Here is an 18,833-nt window from a genome sequence, read left to right as displayed (position 1 = left end):
GGGCTAGCAACCCACCAAGATCACATGGGAGTGAGGAAAGGTAGGAGCCTTTCTGGATAGTCTTGAAATCTGAAGGTCTAGTGTGCTAAGCCTTCTTCTCCTGGCACAAACCCTGCCACCTCTCGACAGACCAATGGGAGGGAAATAATGGTGAGCTGGAGGAGGCATGAGGGCCAAGAGTTACTCATAGAAACAAACACTGACAATGGCAGAGCTGAGACAGTTTTTAAAGCATTTGGGTACTCATATTTTTCCTCAATATTTATTTTGTCTGCTTTGAAATGAAATGTCAAACACTTTGAAAAGCTGTCTAATTTTACTATAACTTCATTATATTTCTACATTCTCTCCATTTTTAAAAAAAATAACTTTCTGCTGCAATACTTTACTAAAACAACAGCATTTCAGCAGGACTGTTTTCCTCTTTCCTGCATGGTGGAGGCATACCAATGATACAAAAACAGTCTTCTAGACCTCCGTGCATTGCTACTAGGCCCGGCATTTGAAGTGCGACGCTCTCTGTGACAGAAGAATGATCTCTCTATGACTTTGTCTACACTTGCGGTGGTTTGCAGGGTACATGTAGCTACATGCATTCATCATTCATTCATTAGTTCGCCTAGACAGCAAAGGTCCATTGTGACAATCCCCTATGGCCTCTACCAACGGCTTTGTTCCATTCGTATCTGATGCTAGCAGATGAGCCATCGCTGATTTGTTGCAACCAGGTTGGCTGTGGGTGATCGGATAATCTCTTCCAGTTTAGGGGTGGCTGATGACCAGAGCGTACGCTCAGGGCACACTTAATTGCTCTGTGGGCTGGGACAGAGCTGTCTATGCAAGCCATGTGTCCAAAGAGTGAGGGCCAGTGACGGCAGATGATGTCTTTGATGCTGGGGAGTTGAGTTCTGGAGGCAACTTCACTGTTTCTGACAAAGTCGAACCAATAGGTGCCTTTGACAGTGCATGTGGAAAGCCTCCAGATGCCAGATATCATCTTTAAATAGAGCCCAGGTTTTGCAGCCGTACAGAAGAACGTAATGTGGCCACCTGCCTCAGTGAACAGCAGGCTGCATCCACACTCATGCTGTGCATAGCTACATGTGGCAGCAGAGGCGATGTGTGGCAGGGGTCAAGTGCCCCCTCCCCCAGATTTGCTGCTTGGCTTGTATAACCATGCTCACAAGAATGAGCATCTGATGAAGCTGCTTCCCTCACTCTGTCGTGTCCCCCCCCCCCCTCCCGATTGGCAAGTACTGTCATCTTTGCATGGCAATGAAAGACTCTCGTAGGGGAAAGGGAGCAAGGAAAGGTTCTGGCAGGGAAAGGCAGCACAATACTACACTGCTAAAAATAGCAGTATAGATGTGGGAGGCACTGCTTGGGAAAGTCATCTAGGGTATATTCCCTGGTGTGTAGGGCACTTAATGCGCCTAAGCTGTGCTTCACAGTCTACACTGCTATTTATACCTATGCCAGAGGGGGCGTGCTGTGTAGGTTTGGCTGATGGCTGTACTCCTCTGTCCTGTCTTTCCTTTCCTCAGCTCTTCTTATATAACCTCAGACTCTGCCATGTTATGAAAGAAAATTGGTTTCAGAAGAACAAATGCCGTTTTAACTATTTTATTTTGAAAACAGGCCTCTCCGTAGGAAAAAGCCAAAAACAACTTTTTTGAAAGTATTCCTGCCAGAGTAATGATATTTTTTTTCAAAGACTGTCGTCTGTCCAGGCTGCATGCCAGTGGTATACCAACAAGAACCTAGTGTGGTAGCTGAATAAACCCTTTTATTTCCATAAAATGCAATAACATTAGTAAAATAAAAAAGGACATTGATCTTTAATAAGAGCAATAAGGAATGTAGTTGCATTTATAGCTAAAATCATCAGTCGGATTTTAAGTTTTGTTGTGGTAAATTAACATTCACAAATAGATACTGTTTGCAAAAATCAGCAGAAGTTTTGTCTTCTACTGTTACCATAAACATTATCAGTGAATAGGATATTCTTTACTGTCTAAAACAATGAACTTCCCAACTTAAAGATGGGATGTATCAGAGTCAATTAATCTTCACTTTTTGTCCAATGAGATATGGAAAAACCATTTTTATTGGCTTCATTTATCACTGTTACCGTCTGAACTTCCTACAGCGCTCCTTGCTGCTAAATTCATGCTTTTAATCAGACTGCTTTGTGTGCAAAACTGTGCGAAGGAACACACTTGACACGGGACTTCCTCTGTCTCCACATGTCCTTCTTTAGCTCTGCATTCCTTTGCCACACTATGCATGATATGGAGTCACTTTAATCTGGTTTTGACTCCAAAGATACAGAAGTCTATAAATGGAGGTCTGTCCTTCAACATGAAAAGCCTGCTTCACAATGTATAATAATTTACACTACAAGATTATTAACAGTTAAGTATAATGTGAGTAGACTACATGCTAAATACAGGTAGTCTGAAGGATGGTCTTGTAGTAACATGTGTGGACTGGGACTTAGGAGAGCTAGGTTCTTGCCCCATTTCTGCCAGATTTCCAGTGTGAACTCAAGCAAGTCTCTTAAATGCTCTGCCCCCCATCTGGGGATAAGAGCGCCTGAAGCCTAGTGAGGGGTATGTTTTGGTGGCTCCCACAATGGGAGAGGGCAAAAGAACAAGATGGCTTGGGAATGGTGAGATTTCCAGCCCCTACAGGATCTGTGGGGTAAGCTAGAAGTCTCATGGAATTTAGAGCCATAAGGTCTCATAGGATTTGGCATGAGATTTGGAACCATGATAAGAACCATGTGCTCAGAGCCACTTCCTGTTTGTTGGTTTCCAGCAGTCAACTTACCTTTCCTCCCTTAGCTAGGTCACTGCGGGCTGTGCTAGTTCCCTCTCCCCACCCACCCAGAAGTCACAGTTTGGACCTACATGTAGTTGTCGCAACTTTTGGCAGGTGCCCAGTGCAGGAACTCGCTGATTGGGCTCCAGCTCCAAAAGGTAACATAATGGGCATCCCAAGGGCATCTCTTTACGCCATGTCTAATCCTCTGGGGGCAAATGCAAACCTGGGTCAGGGCACTACCACAGGGGGACCACCTCACCAATACTCTTGATGCCAGTGCTGGCTGGGGGGTTAAGGGCCCCTCTCACCTCAACCCCTGACAGGAGGAAGGATGTTAGTAGAGGCACCCAGAGACCCTCCTAGCGTGATGATTGGCTCCCACTCGTGTGGGAGCCCCCAAGAATTAGCAAAGGATCAATGGGGTGCAAATGACTGAACTGGGCTGTCCCCCCGACAGGAAACTTGGATGCAATTTGACTAATAAAGTTGCAGCCTGGTTAAAGCCCATACCATGTGTCCTTGCCTTCTTTCATGCAGCGAGCGCACCAGTATAACTTTCCTACCTCACAAGGTTGCTGTGAAGATAATTCAGCAATGTCTGTAAAGCACGCAGATATTACAATGATGTGTGTCATAGGAAAGCCTAACAATACTTCTCCATTTGTAACAAATTTTTAACAACACACGTGAGTTGTCATGTGGTTTCTGGTTTGACTGTGCCCAGCTGTAGAATTTACAGCAGCCTATTTTGCATTCACCTTTTACAATTATTTTTCTCATGTAGGATAAGTGTGTTTGTCTTACTTATTGCACCACACTTTTTCTGGCCACTGTCTTCCATTTAGCTTGGGAGTCTCAAGAAAACTGATGTCTGAGGTATGAGGGCTTGAATAAATAATCCAGCACATTTATGAATTACACAATATTTACATATATATTCCATGGAAATATCCTGTATTCAGTCTGTGTTTGAGATTACAACAAAGAAACAAAAATCATACAAACAATTCCTTATTCAGAGAGCAGGCAGCCGGGACTAACCTTCTGTAGTAAGATGTTATTTGTCCTTCTCACTACTTTGAGTTAAGCACTCTTTAAAGATACCATGGTCTTAACTTGCCTTGATTTCTATTCCAAGTACATTCTTTTGTTATGCTTAGTTTTTTGTGGCGCTGTAATGAGAGAGAAGATTTCTTTTGTTTACACACAGATCACTTTGGTAGTTTCTACTTTACAAATATGTATCTAATGACTTTAGATAAACCAATCCATTTATAGTTGACAGTCACAGGAAAAACAGCAGCTTCAACAGAGTCCTAGCAAAATTAGCAAAGGAAATGGCAAGGAAAAAAAAGAAGTTTAGCTAAACCATCAAATGAACAAAGAACAAACATTCTGTAAGCAAGATAGATTGCTGGTATTTTTACAGGTACAGAAACCAAGGATCAAATTCTATACTCAGATGCAAGTGTGCAGCTCCCAGTGACTCAATGGAAGAACAATCTGAGGGCAGAAAACCATAAGGGTTCCTTTGCTCTGGGCGAGTTTTCAAACTACTTTTAAAGCAGTTAATTCTAACTGATTTTCAGACTAGTTAGAGCCACAGTATAGATCCAAATTTAGGTAGCTTAAATGGCCTGACCCATTTTTATTGTATCAATTTGAAGACTCAAGAGTCCTAAAACTAAATCTATACTAGTGTTCTAATTAGCTTGAAAATGAGTTTAGCTGAACTGCTTTTAAAGCTAGTTAGAAAATTCCTGCAGTGTAGATAGGCCATAAATGGAAGCTGGGCACAGTGGGTTAATTGAGTAGCTTTTCATCCCTGGAGAGCTGGAAGCCACTATGACTTAGGTCACTAATGAAAAAAAAGTGTAGTGGTCTTAATAGTTTGTTACATTAAATTTTATTGGCCTTTCACATAAAAGAAAAACCATTTACTATGCCTATAGATCAGTGAAAACTAATCAGCATAAAAATATAGCAACCAGTAGGCACACAATGATAGAAACAGAAATCTACCATGTTAAGTATGCAGTATTAAGGCCTACTTCTGCTCTGCATATGTGGAAGGGAATTTTATCTGATCTACACAGGGGTGTACCCAGAAATTTAACTTTGACCTCTTTTGAAGGGGCACTTCTGTGCCCCCCCACCCCGGAAGGAGCTTGCTCTTCAATCCCTCCACCCCCACCACTGCAGCCCCGGGGCCCTCAATTCTGTACCCTCAATTATTATTGGGGGGCATGCCCCTGTTCCAGCAGAATTTTAGAGGCACAGTTACATATGAACATAAGAGCTGCCATACTGGGTCAGACCATGGTCATGCTTGCCCAGTATCCTGTCTTCCAGCAATGGCCAATGCCAGGTGCTTCAGAGGGAATGAACAGAACAGGGCAATTATGGAGTGATCCACCCATCTTCCACTCCCAGCTTCCGATAGTCAGAGGCTTAGGGTCACCCTGAGCATGGGTTGCATCCCTGAGGATCTTGGCTAATAGCTTCTGATGGACCCGTCCTCCATGAATTTATCCAATTCTTTTTTGAACTTAGTTATACTTTTGGCTTTTGCATCAGTTCTTGCAAATATGTTTGTATTCAAGTCTAGTGATCATGTCTGCTTTCTGATCCCATGAAGTTCCTGGATAAAAACAAAAAAGAACAGGACTTGATAGTTAACATTTTCTTTGCATGTGGTTCATCTCATCTGCAGGGCTCTTGTTACCTATTAACACACCATTCATAACCTGACCCTGAAAAGGAAAGAATCTTGTGTCCTTTGTCTTTGTATGAGGAATAAATAAAGTCTTTCAGCATTTTTCTTTTAATATAGAAGTGGTCTGGGGATTCTGCTTGTATTTGACATTAAAATTCAGATCTTGTCTCCTCTGGAAGACCCTATGGATAATGAGAGAACTAATAGAATATTTATATCATATGTGCCAAGGAAATCAAGTCTAATTGAGAGGGGAAGGGATTTTTATCCAGATTATTTAAAACTCCTTTTGTCATTTTTATTAACACCTGATTAATTAAAACTTAAGGGCAATGCTCTCTTCATTTAAGGGCGAAGAAAGTGCTAATAATACATGCTTCAGAGTAATCCAAATCATCCTTTGACAAAACCACCACCAAAATAAAAAAGGGTGTCTGGGGGGGAACTTTACTTGATATTCTTGAAATTTCTAAGAGATAAAAACACAGAAAAATGTGCCTCTTGAAAGCTGAAGGTGAAGTGGAGATGCCTGCCAGAGTCAATGACAATCTGCTGAATACATTTCCTTTCTTTGTACATTGTGAATGCAAGGGAGAAGTTTCCCACAGGGAGTGGATAGACGAAGTACAAAAGGATACTGCTCAACCAAAAGCTCAGCTATCAGCAGAGCAGGTATAATCTGTTTGATGGCACATCAGTGCCACTTTACTTAAAGAACATTGTAAATTACCTTTGAACACACAGGTCCAAATGAATAAATTCACCCCAAGAGAGGGTAGGAAGACAGCCATCAGCCATTCTTGCAGTTAACAGTAGGCGGTGCTAAGGAAATGCACCAATCTGTGCATTTCCTTTGGGGTGCGCTGATCTTCCACTGAAGAGTTGTGGGGGCTATTTTCTACAGCACTCCTCCTCCCCCCTCGGCAGATGCTCCATGATGAGACTCTGAACTGCAGTTTAAGATCATGGAAGCAGCCAAAACCCTGGGAGAAGCTAATCCAGCCGTTCTTAAACTAAATTGCACCACAACCCTTTTTGGTCAACAAAAATCTCTACAAGACACTGGGAGAGGGGACCGAAGCCTGAGGGATTCAGCCCCCGGGTGGGGTGGGATGGGCTGTAACCTGAGCCCTGCCATCCAAAACTGAAGCAAAAGCCTGAGCCCCGCTGCCCAGGGCTTTAGCCCTCGGGCGGTGGGGCCAGGTTTCAGCTTCAGCCCCAGACCCCATCAAGTCTAACGTCAGTCCTTGCAACCCCCCACTTTGGGGTCCTGACCCACAGTTTGAGAACTGCTGAGCTAGTCCATTCATAATTTAGTTCTTTCAGTTGTACTTTTTATTTTAAATTCTTTTGTTATTTAACACTTGTTCTTCAGTTTTTCAAAAGCCGATTGTTTTTGTCCCATGTTTCTAATGGAGTTGAAAATTAAGATTGCGTTCCCCCCTCATTTATTGTCTTGTTTATGGGATCACATTCAGCTAGTGCCCCTACAGGAGTAGTAGCTGTGATTCTAAGCCCTGGCTGAGGCAAGCTCAGTGCTGCAGAGAGTGGGGGGAAAGATGGCAATACATTACCTTTGCAGCTGGGAATTGGAACCGGACCTGCATAATCTAGAGCAACTAAAGGGCAGTTCCATGAAAGCCCTCCCTCTCTGCGGTTGGGACCAAAAGGCTGAGACCCGTCTGCCTCTCCCCCTCCACCCGGAACCCTAACCCTCACCTTGCCTCCCTGGCAGTGGTGTGGGTTGCAGGCGAAAGGGCTAGGGCCGGGTGGTCGGTTAGCACACGGCCGCGGCCATCTGGCCCCTCCGAGCCAAGCGCCTGGACTGAACCCAAGCCAGTGAGCACCTTGCCCTCCAGCTTGCTCCTGTGAAATCTCGCTTGTGACTGTAACGTCCGAAGGGCGGGCACCGAGGAGGGGATGCCCTGGCCAGGCAGGACGTCCCAGGAGGACCAGGTTCAGAGAGGTGTGGTGGCGGGAGAAACAGAGGGACCTGCGGGCCCCTCTCCCTGCTCTCACCCTGACCCCCGGGTCCAGCCCTCTGGTCACTGTTTAACCAATTAGTCCCCAGGGAGGGCCTGAATAAGAAGAGGAGCTCCTGATTATCAGATCAGATGGGGGCTGGGCAGCTAATGAGCTAATTAACCCATTTACAAGGAGATTGGATAAAAGAGCACAGGAAGGAAGTGCAGGGGGGACAGGAACCACTCACAAGAAAGAAAGAAAACAAGTGAGTGAGCGAGCCTGATAAAGGGAGCTCTGTGTGAAGAGAGACCTTTCCCACCCTTTGGGAGAAGGGGTAGTTAAGCTGAATGACTCTATAAATAGCATGGCTGCATGAGTATGTAAAAGGTGGTGAGGTGAAGTGCTGTAAAGAAACTACATGGTGGTATCTACAAAAGGAAGATCTCTGAGCAGCCTGTGTGAGAGCAAAGAAGACTGGAGCAGAGGGTGCCCCATCCCACATGCCGGCTTGTCCTGAAGCCTGTCTTTATCCATACTGACAGAGAATCCAATGAGGAGTCAGGATAAAGATTCAGCAGGCTAGGAGATGGAGGAGAAATTACAGTGGCTGGTCAAACAGCAGAAAGACATGCGGAAGACGTGCAGACCTTCCAGCAGTCCTACTACTTGGAGAGAGAGTCCTTGCTTGCCTGGCAGGCAGAGCAACAAAAATATTTGCAGGACTTTAATTGAGAGCAAGCCCAGTGGGCAGCAACAACTGCTTTGGGGATCAGCACTCTGATGCAGGGCTTCGGCTTCTGTGATGACTGCAGATGCATTTTTGGTCCTCGTTGAGAAAGTGGCTATGGGAGCAGGATGGTATAAGGGAATGTGGGCACTACCGCTAGCACCTTATTTAACAAGGGAAGCTCATGCCAGATCTTTTTGGCAGCTGATTTTGTTAGGAATTTTGGGGTCATTCTGGAATCCATGTGTTTCTTACCTAACCATATGCCTGAATAAACATTTGATGATGATTGATTTTCCCCATGGAAGCTCATGAACAAAATTGTAAATACAATTTTACAATAAAGTGTACTACTGTCAATGCAATCTGAGCTATTCCTCATCTAGAAACATAGGTAGGGTAGTCACCCTCTTTAATGAAAGGTGAGTCACTCATCCATACATTTACTACGGGTAGGCTCAATTACTGCAGTTGCCAGTCTGCTGGCTTCAATACTATTATATGCCTGTTCTAGAGAGAAAGTGAGAGACAGACCTCTTACATAGGAGTAATACTTGTTGCCCGTGTTAATGAGTTTGCTGCACTGTCTGCCTTCTTGCTAATTAACTAAACATTTTATTCTTCAATACAAGACATTTGAGGCTGATCCCATTTTACCAGAAGATGATTCCCACATTCTACATAGCATTATAAATCTACAAGGTCTTCTGCTCCACACCTTCTCTGCCTGTCCCAAAGATTCTTTGATTTTGATCTGTTGATGACAAGGTTCATTTGTGTTATCATCTTATGTGGAGTTCCCTCCTACAGGCACTTAGAAAAGCCTATCTTAGGGATATATGCATTCCCGTCTCATTGCATGTGGATCTGCGAGTATCAGTCCCTTCAGCAGTAATGTGAGTGATTCATGTAAATCCTCTCTCAGATCAAAATGAGAAAACACAAGTGTTTTAAACAAGGGCTAATGTTTTATTTTAAATTTGGCATACAGCTAAGTTGAGTTTTGTAGAATTCTGCTTATTTAATATAATTGTTTTTAAAGATTTTTGTATGGTATATTGTTCTGGATCACAAGAAGTACCTAAAATTTGATCTTCTATGAGAGAGATGGCTAGGAGCCAAGCAGACTGCAGGGGCCCAGGTGATCTTCTATTTATGGCTTGTGTTGGAGGCCCAGTACAATTTGAGTTGCTTGACCGCTGTTCTACAGTGTAGCCGGGAGGGCTGGTCCCCCTCTGAGGAGGACCCAGAGAGGGAGCCAGACCCACCCTGGCTGACAGAGGCCTGCCCCAGGGAAGCACCTGACCGGAAGCAAGGGGGCGGGTCTGGGCCTTTAAAGGCCCCAGTGGCCCCACCTGACCGGAAGCAGGGGGGTGGAGCTAGGCCTTTAAGAACCAGGCCGGTGAGCTCAGTTGGTGAGAGGTGGCTGAAGGGGAAGGATGTGCCTCCTCTGAAGTGCCTAGCCAAGGCTGGGCCAGGGAGTCAGGCTGAGAGGGAGTGGCCGGCCTTAAACCCAGCCTGGGGACTGACCGAGGCCTTCCCCAGGTACCCTACAGCCTGGAGTCGGAGGGACCATCGGAGATGGTCTGGGAACCAGAAGAGGGCCCGTCAGGGCTCCCCGATGACTATGGGCCTGAAGAGCACCCCCCGGAAACACCCGGGGCCTGGGAGCCGGAGGCAGATCTGCCTGAGCCGTGCCGAGCCTGGGACCCCGAGGACCTACCGGCCCTGCCTGAGGCCTGGGGACCGCAGGACCTGGAGGAGCTACCCTTCGAGGACGAGCCCATGGAGCTCCCGGAGCTGCCACCCGTGGATGAGGAGGGCCTAGCCGGTCTACTGAACCCCAGCGACCCAGAGGAGGCAGGTACCGGGGGTTTCGGGGAGGAAGAAGCCCAGGGATAGCCGCACGATAGTGGCTGAGTCAGAGGCAACCCAGGTGGCGTGTTGCGGCCAGATCCCCGCCGACCCGGTGGCAAACACTGTTGCCACTGCCAGGGCCCTGGGCTGGGACGCAGTGGAGACGGGCGGGCCTGCGTCCCCCTTCCCTATCCTCCGTGAGGAAGCCTCCCCCGCCGTGCCGTTCCCAAGAGCGGCTTGCTCACTTGCCAGCCCTGCCGGCGGGCCTGGCCCTTAGACTGCTTGCCGCGCCAGCCCTGCCGGACGGCCTGGCCACAGACTGCGTACCTTAAGAAAGGCGCAAGGCGGCTCCCAGTGAGGGGTAGCCAGGAGGGCTGGTCCCCCTCTGAGGAGGACCCAGAGAGGGAGGCAGACCCGGACGCTGCTCCCCGGTTGCAGGGGCACGTCCACATACAGGCCTAGCATAGCTTCAGTTGCTTGCTTGGCTAGTCTGACCCCTGTAGTATGACATCTTCCAGTTGGCAGAGATGAATAGGACTACTGAGTAACGTTGTAGAAGTCTCAGTTTCTGCATACCACGGCACAAGACATAATACACAACTTGTATGCTTGCAGCTGCACATATTTAATGGTAATGGGAACAATAAGTTATCCTTGAATGTCTGCGGGGGTACACTGTTCCATTGCCAAGGGGCATATTTTTACACCGCCCCTCCTATTACCAGATGTTGTTTTGACGACCCCAATTATTATGGTGAGAATAGAATGTAGTTAAGGGTGAAAACCCAATATAGCTAATTAGTATATATGATAATGAATAGAGAGGTAATTACGTAAAAGTTGTTTATGGAAGGGTATAAGAAGTCACTGCTTAGATAAAGGAGGGCACTCCATCAACACCTGACTCCATAGGAGGTGCTGCCGGTTGGACCAAGGGATCCACTGACTCCCTGGCAGGGCCCCTGAAGAAAGTTCCTGTATACAGCCTTCTGAGTGACTGCTTAGCTCTCCAGGCTTAGTGAGTATGATATATTGTAGTTAATTTTAGGCTTTGTATATTTATAGAAAACCTTCCACATTAAACCTTATTGATCTGCAAATCGGGCATACTGTGTCTCACTGGTATTCACACTGATCACTAAATGTCCAGTATCAAGAGCTTGTCTAAAATTGAATTATAAACCAGGATTCGCAGCAGACTGACAGACAATTTAATATATATATATATATATATATATATACTACTGACAGACAGGCCATTTAAAATATGGAACAGTGGGGGGAGGGAAAACCCAGATGCAAGGTTTTCGGTGCACAATATGTAAGCTTGGACACTTGAGGGTAGATTCACGTGGGAGACCCAGGTGCCTAAATTCCACTTTAGGTGCCTAAGTCCAACATTTAGACACCACTGGCATTCACAAAAATATCATTCAGCCTGAAATCACTAGGTGCCAAAGTTTCCATTGGTAAAGTCCCCTAAGTACTTAGATTTCTGCCAAGAGGCACCCATGCAGCAGTCTAAATCCTGATGGAATCTAATTCATGCCTAAGTCCCACAGGGATTCACTAACTAGACATTCGCTTGCCTGTGGGGCCTGATCTGGGAGTTGTGCTCCTAATGTGTCTACCTTCCACAAAAAGCAGTCAAGAGGAGGAGGAGAAGGAGCCCTTCTTATACCTAATAGCCAGATTCCAATTTCCACACTGCCTGATTCAGAGAAGGGACTCGAACCCAGGTCTCCCACATGAGTGCTCTGACCATTGGGCTATCAGAGAATGTTTTGGGGCGAGTCTCTCACAGTCTTCCCTGTTCAAGCTTCTCCACTTTGTATGAGGTACTTAAATAGAGGACAGAGAAAGATAGTGAAAATGACTCTACAGCTCAATGGTCAGGCCCTCAGCTACGGGTGGGTGCTGACGTCCCCCTTGTGAATCTAGCCATTGGTCTTACTGCCTTGGATTGACAGAGCTACATCCCAAGAAGAAGTCTGAGTACTGCACATTCTGAAGTTCAGTGAATTTGTGAAATGAGTTAATTTTATCTTTTTGAACAATAGTGAATTTTAATGCTATATCTAAGGTTCTATATAAAGCAATATCTTAACAGGAGTTTTTATTTATAGACATTATTCTCATGGTACCTATGATACTTTCTTTCAACCAGCCCAAACCAACATTAAACTTACTGTTGAGATTAAACCAAATGGTTAACATTTTCAAAGCCCATACAAGAGAATTTGCAGTCAGTTCCCATTAAATTTAATTCAAATTGGGCATCCAGATTCCCTAAGTGGCTTGGAAAATCTCAGCCTATAGTATGTACATTTCATATAACATTCACATCGTACAAGGAGGCCCACTAGTAAATGATGCACTAAAGATCTGATGCAAAGATCACTGAAGTCAATGAGAGTCCTTCCATCAACTTCAATGTGCTTTGGATCAGGCCCTAAAACCAGAAGGCCAAAACAATGCATTCCTGCTTTTATTTCACACGAAGAGTAGCAAGCATCTCAAATGCACTTGTGGACCTTTAAATGTCTTGTGCTTAAAAAAAGACCTGGAACTAAATGAATTCAGGGACTGAATTAGCAACTGACTCAAAGAGATGAGTCCTCCTTGTAAAGAATCTGCATGATCACCCAGTGATCTTGACTAATCATTTAATGACATCAGTATGTCAAGTAAACAATTCCACCATCCAACATTTGAGTGACCCATCTGTAATTTCTTTATTTAGAGCACAAGTATCAACAACAAGTAAAATTGCAATTCAAAACATGTACTCATTTGCTATATTAATCAAATAGCTGTAAAAATCTTTGCTAAAATGTCATTAGCTTACATTATGCTTTTGTCATCCCTTATGGACTCAAACAGATTATTTCATCTATTTGTGTCAGCTTTCTCATAATGAACAGTCATGCTGCAGGTGTCCCATAAATCCACAGATAAAGACTAATGAGTTTATTAACGGTATTAATTAGGATGTTGTTAGAACTTTGTTGTCCAAATCCTTTGGGGGATTGGCCCTTAAACAGAAGTTCCCCAGCTGAAAGAAAAAGCTATCAACTCACATCCTTTTGTGAGGAGAATCAATGTCAATAAATTAGTCATTTCTAATTTTCCTGGTAATTCTTATATTACAGGCGGAGGATAATTGTATTTTTTGTGTGACCAGGCATGAGCAGTCATTACTATTCACAATTTAGCTGTTCTCTGGGGAGATGTTTTATGTCTTTGTCTATAACCCAATTGGGAAAAGTGTCTTTTTGGACCTATCAAAGTCACACTGGAATAAAAAAAAAAAAAAGATTGGTCTAACTGTAGGTTTAGTGTTTGTGAATAGTGCAGAGATGACATAGCCCTGGAAACTGAAACAGCCACAAAACAGGTACAGCATGGGATATGGCAGTTCAAGCCTCCCAGATCACACTGCCAGTGTGCCTCAAAGACTTGACGGAACAAACTCTCCCTATAGGAGAGTGAGACAGTACAGAATTTCATATTATTATTAATGATATGATTATTATTGCATTAGAATCCAGAAACCCCAAAGTCAGGCAATGTACATGCATAGAACAAAGAGAGGATCTATGTCCCAAAGAGCTTACAATCTAAGATCCAGACAGCCAAATTAATTTCACAAAGGCACCTACCAGATGTTAACAAATTTTGGTACCTATTATTTTTAGTTGAATCTAATCCCACTCCTACAGGTGAAAAGTTCTATATTAACATTACCAATCCCTTGTGCCTGTGAGCCCCTTCACAATTTATCACTTCTAAACTCCACACTCATAATTATAGGGGAGATCCCAAGAACATTTGCTCTAACGCCATGTAGTATAATGGGACACAGAATTTAAAGAGCAAAGTTTATTTGAATGCGAATGATGGAAAAAACCTGTCCAATATGATTGTCAGAATGCTAGAGCAATGAGACCTACATTTTCCAGAAGTGACTAGTGATTTTGAATCTCTCAGTTTCCAGGTGCTTGACTTGAGACGGCTCAAAAAGCCTGATTTTCATAAAGTGTAGGAGGTACTTCTCAAAATCAGGACCCTTTATAGGTGTCTGAAGTTGAGCAATCAGACACACTGAAAAGTACTTGTCACTGGAAAAAAAAATCAGATTTCAGTATATTCAGCTTCAGAAGTTGTTCGTATAATTCCCAGTGATAAATTATGCCAGCCAAATGGGGTTTGGGGGGGGGGGGGGAGAGAAAGAGAGAGAGAGAAGTGGAGGGCTCCATAAATAAACAAATCAATTAGAGGTTCCCAAAAAATTGGCAAGACTGACTGCATAGTTTAAGGTTATATCTAAACTTAGTGTAGAGAACAACTGAAGTTAATGGGAAATAAATTAATTGTTTTGCGGAGATATTTGGCAGAAATTCTACTCCCTGATATGTAGAAGAACAGCATGAGAATTATTACTAAAATACATAGAAGCTGTGGATTTAAGCCAGCTTTCCAACAGCTTTACAAGCTGTAAAATTTATAAAAAGCATAGGCTGTCCTGTGCTTCTAAATTTATAACCAGGAAAATCAATAAAACTGTCCAAATGGATGTACTTTTGCTATAACTTGTAGCTATAAAGTAATATTAGCTCATGCAGTTTCAACACACAATATACAATGTTTAAAAAAATCCCAACATTCTGAAAGTGGCTCTTCACTGCCCATGCTGAAATATTGATGAAAACTCTATATTTTATTAATGGTTAAGGGCAGTGTCACAGCTTCCCCAGTACGAGTCATGAAGCTAACCATAGGCGTAGTTTGACTTTTAGATTTAGGGGGGCAGGTCAGGCCAACAGGTCCATGTGGGGGGAGGGGGGCAAATTCTGTACCTGCCCGAGGCTTGCACTATGGGTGGCCAAACTATACCCATGAAGCTAACTGGGCAGAATATAAGAGCTAATTACTAGTAAGTATGGAATGGGCATAAAATGGGCCATTGTAGTTGCTAAAACACAGGGCCAGCATTCTGAGGTGCTGAGTGCCTTAGTTTCCCATCAACATCAGTAAGAGTTGAGAACTGCTTGTACCTCAATAAGCAGGTTTATGTGATGATGTGAATATTTAGAGACACTATACAGAGTGGCCACTAGGGGGCATAGACCAAGGAGGTAAGAGTGAACCAGAAATAAAGGCAGTCTTGCATCCACCCCAAGCGTGTTGGGTCTTTGTAATCTCTCCTTGGTGTTAGAGTAGGATAAAACAAAGATCCAACTGACCACAAACCACTAGTTGCTCTTCCAAGTCAAAAGAAAATCTAGGCATTACCCACCTAAAATACAATATTTTCTAGTGAGTCTTATGAGTTTTCATTTCTCAGCTGCTCATGTACCTTGGAAGAATCTGACCACAGCTAATAAATTTTTCAGGTCCCCGGTCCCAGACACACCACAGCAGGAGCAAACAGGTGGAGTTGCTCTTAGAAAGTTTTGTAGATAACAGTACACAAAAAGCAGCAAGAGGCAGATGAATTACTGAGTCAAATCATGATGCACTGCAAAGAAGGTTGGACAAAACAGACAAAGTCAGAAACCTCTGTGAAACCATCTTATGTTGTTTCTGAGGATCTTACCACAAACTAAGGGCTATTATTGAAAGGATCTAGACTGGTTATCCCTGCATCAATGTAAAAGGAAATCCTTGACATCAAGGCATTATATAATGTAGTGAGAGAGCTTGATGGCCTTGGCTGAGCAAACACTTACAATGTGATGTTTGTGTTCACATGAGAACCACCCACCTTAACAGTTATTACCTTCTGTTTTGTCAGACAGGCCACGGAGGAAAAGTTCGGACTGACCTTTTCTATCTGAAAAATGCAGCCTATCTTTTGATGACTGATTATTTTTCAAGATTCACTAATATTGCTAGGTTGCTCAACTCCACACCAAGTGCACTTGTGGAGAGGATAAAACCCACCTTTGCCTGTTTCTGGATTCCAGAGCAAGTAATCTCTGACAATAGTCCCCAATTTTCCTCTGAGCTTTAAGAGGTTTGTGGGTACCTATAGTTTCCCACATCCAGTCCCCGGTTTTCCCAGAGAAAAGGTGAAGCAGAACATGAGGTGAAGGCAATAAACAACTTCTTTCTAAATGCTCACATCTTGATTTTGCCCCATTGGCATACCAGTCAACACCTCTAGCAAGTGGCTTCAAACCTGCAAAACTGTTGATGGGAAGATAGTTGAAGTCCACTATCTCAACCATCTTTTCCCAATTAGGCCCTTGTTGACCTGACTTTCTGAGAGTACCATAATCAGATTCTTGAGAGTTCTGAATCCAGGAGATTGTTTGGGCAAAAGATTCTCAAGAGAATGAGACAATGCTAGGATGTGCCAGAACCCCATAATCCTACTTTGTTAAGGTGCCAGCAGGTTTCATTGTCAGAACCAATTTCATCTTGTTGTGTTACCAGATGGACATTCAATACACCTTGATCAGTATTCTGAGACTGAATCTGAGAAACTCTCGTCTCCCCCTCCATACGTATGTCTGCAGAGAACTGCAAGTCTGTCCTCCAGATCCTCTCCCTCCAAGGAGATATCCAGCTACAGACAGATGCCCTCTTGCATTCCCGGAGAATTCCATAAAATCTTGAGAATTCAAGAAAGTCAGAGGACTAGTAGCAGAATGTCTTAAAAGGGCAGACTATATCCTGGACACAAGGCTGAAGGTTCAAACAGTCACTCCTGTCCTGTATAAGGCTATTTATTTTTGTTTTGTGTTGATATTTCATTCCTGTTATATGTTGTCCTTTAATTAAAAGTTTGGATAAAAGGTTTATCACTCATCTCTTTTCAAATGGCCAGAAGCTAATAAGGCACCTTGAGAACAAAGAAAATGTTATTTATAGGGCCAGCCTCTCTGCTGGTGTAAGTTTGCATCAGTTGAGAACCTGGCCCATAAAGCTCTGTGAATAAATAGCTCCATAAAAAAGCCTATAGCCATTAGTTTTTGTCATGGTCCAAATGTCTTGGTCAAGGTATAGTCAAGGTCCAGACTCCAGAGAAAATAATAATAATAAAATAATAATAATAATTAAATAAAGATTTTGGGGTCCGTTCAAAAGTGTCTGGCAGTTCAGATTTGGCCTGCAGTCTATTGACTACCGTTGGCCTATAGGAATTATTTTTTCAAGAGCAAATGTACAGATTCCCATGCAACTCCTCCATTCCCTACCAAAGAGCACCTGCAGATTAAAGTGCTACTCAACATGAGCAAGGGTGGCAGAACCAAGGCCTATATAGTTCCAGAGTGCTGGAACTTATGGAAGGGAATTATTTCTGGGTTTTGTTGTACTGGAAGACTTACCTTTTGATCATATTTCTCCAATCTTCAAGTTGTGATGCTTTCTCAAAGTACCCAGGGGCACCTTGCCACCATCTGCCCTTAACGTGAGGAGGCCTTCTCTGTTCCTGTAGTGAGTCAGCTCCCCGACACAGCCTCTGGCCACACAAGCACTGCTTTCTAGGCCTCCGCAGGCCCCGCTTTCTCATTGAAGTTTAATGATAGGTACACTCCAACGGCCAAACACTCTGACTGTACCCCTGGAGTGTCCAGCTCCTGTTCTACTGGACACTCACAATATTCACAGACCCACTACTCCCAAAGCAATAGTACATACCAGTTTACCAGTTACACCATTGCTCCACTCAACACACAGCACTTAGATATCTTTATAGTAAAAACAAGAATTTTATTTAACAAAGAACAGATATTCAAGAAGCAAATAGAAATAATGGAAACAAACACTTACATGTAAATAAAACAACGTGCTTTCTAGAGCCTCAACTTAACTAAAAAGACATTGCCATGTCACAGAGCCAAAGCTCACACAAAATCCAGTTTATTACAGCCAGGCTAGTCTGTGATCTTCTGATCATGAGAAGTCACGCTGTCTCTTCCCTCCTCAATGGAAGTATGCAGAGTGAGTCTGCCCCTCCAGTTATAGTCCAGAAATCCATTGTCTTCACTTGTAAACAGGATAACCCTCCTCTGCTTGTGTTTTCCTGTCTAATCTCCCCAAGGGACTTTGCAATCACATGATTAGCATTTTGCTCAGACTGTAAATGGGCTCCTATTGTGAAGCAAACAATACTCGGTTTACATGTAGGCAGAAAGATAAACATCTCTTGCCTGAAAAACCTGTTTCTCGCCTTTTGGTGACCAGACCCTACTCACCGACCTCAAGAACATAATTTTCAGTATACACAACTCATTACATATTATCTGTACATAAACTTCACAATGATTAGGAGAACCAGCATGACACTGGCTTTCAGCAGAGACTTAACATGACATTCTTTGATGAACTACTATGCAGAGACCAGATCCAAGGGATCTCTGTAACCCTTAGGCATCGCCGGGTCCTCTGCCAGTTGGTACCAAGAGGTCCCACTGTTTGTTTATGAAATCTGGCACTGTGATTAGGATTCCCTGACAACAAGCATACAATTTCTGGAGAGCCTTTAGCAGTTCAGGTGTCTGTTACCTCACTCTAAATAGCCATGCTCAGTTTGCTGAGGACTCTGAGGTAGTTTATTAGAAAGTGGAAGCTTAACAAAAATGCAAACTGTGCTAACCAATGGGGCAAGATCAAAAGGCACTAGTCCATTACTTTTGCAAATATATCCAGAAGGATCATGAGGGGAGAAACAGGTAAAGGTATATGGAACCTTTTTATTTAATTGAGAACAAATCCTTCCTCACTACATTC

This window comes from Emydura macquarii, unplaced genomic scaffold (genome assembly GCF_026122565.2).
Source record: "Emydura macquarii macquarii isolate MOO-44397 ecotype Brisbane River unplaced genomic scaffold, CSIRO-AGI_Emac_v2 contig_2531, whole genome shotgun sequence".
In the NCBI taxonomy this organism is placed as follows: Eukaryota; Metazoa; Chordata; order Testudines; family Chelidae; genus Emydura; species Emydura macquarii.
The sequence above is the reverse complement of the archived record's forward strand: the minus strand, read 5'-3'. Positions refer to the sequence as shown.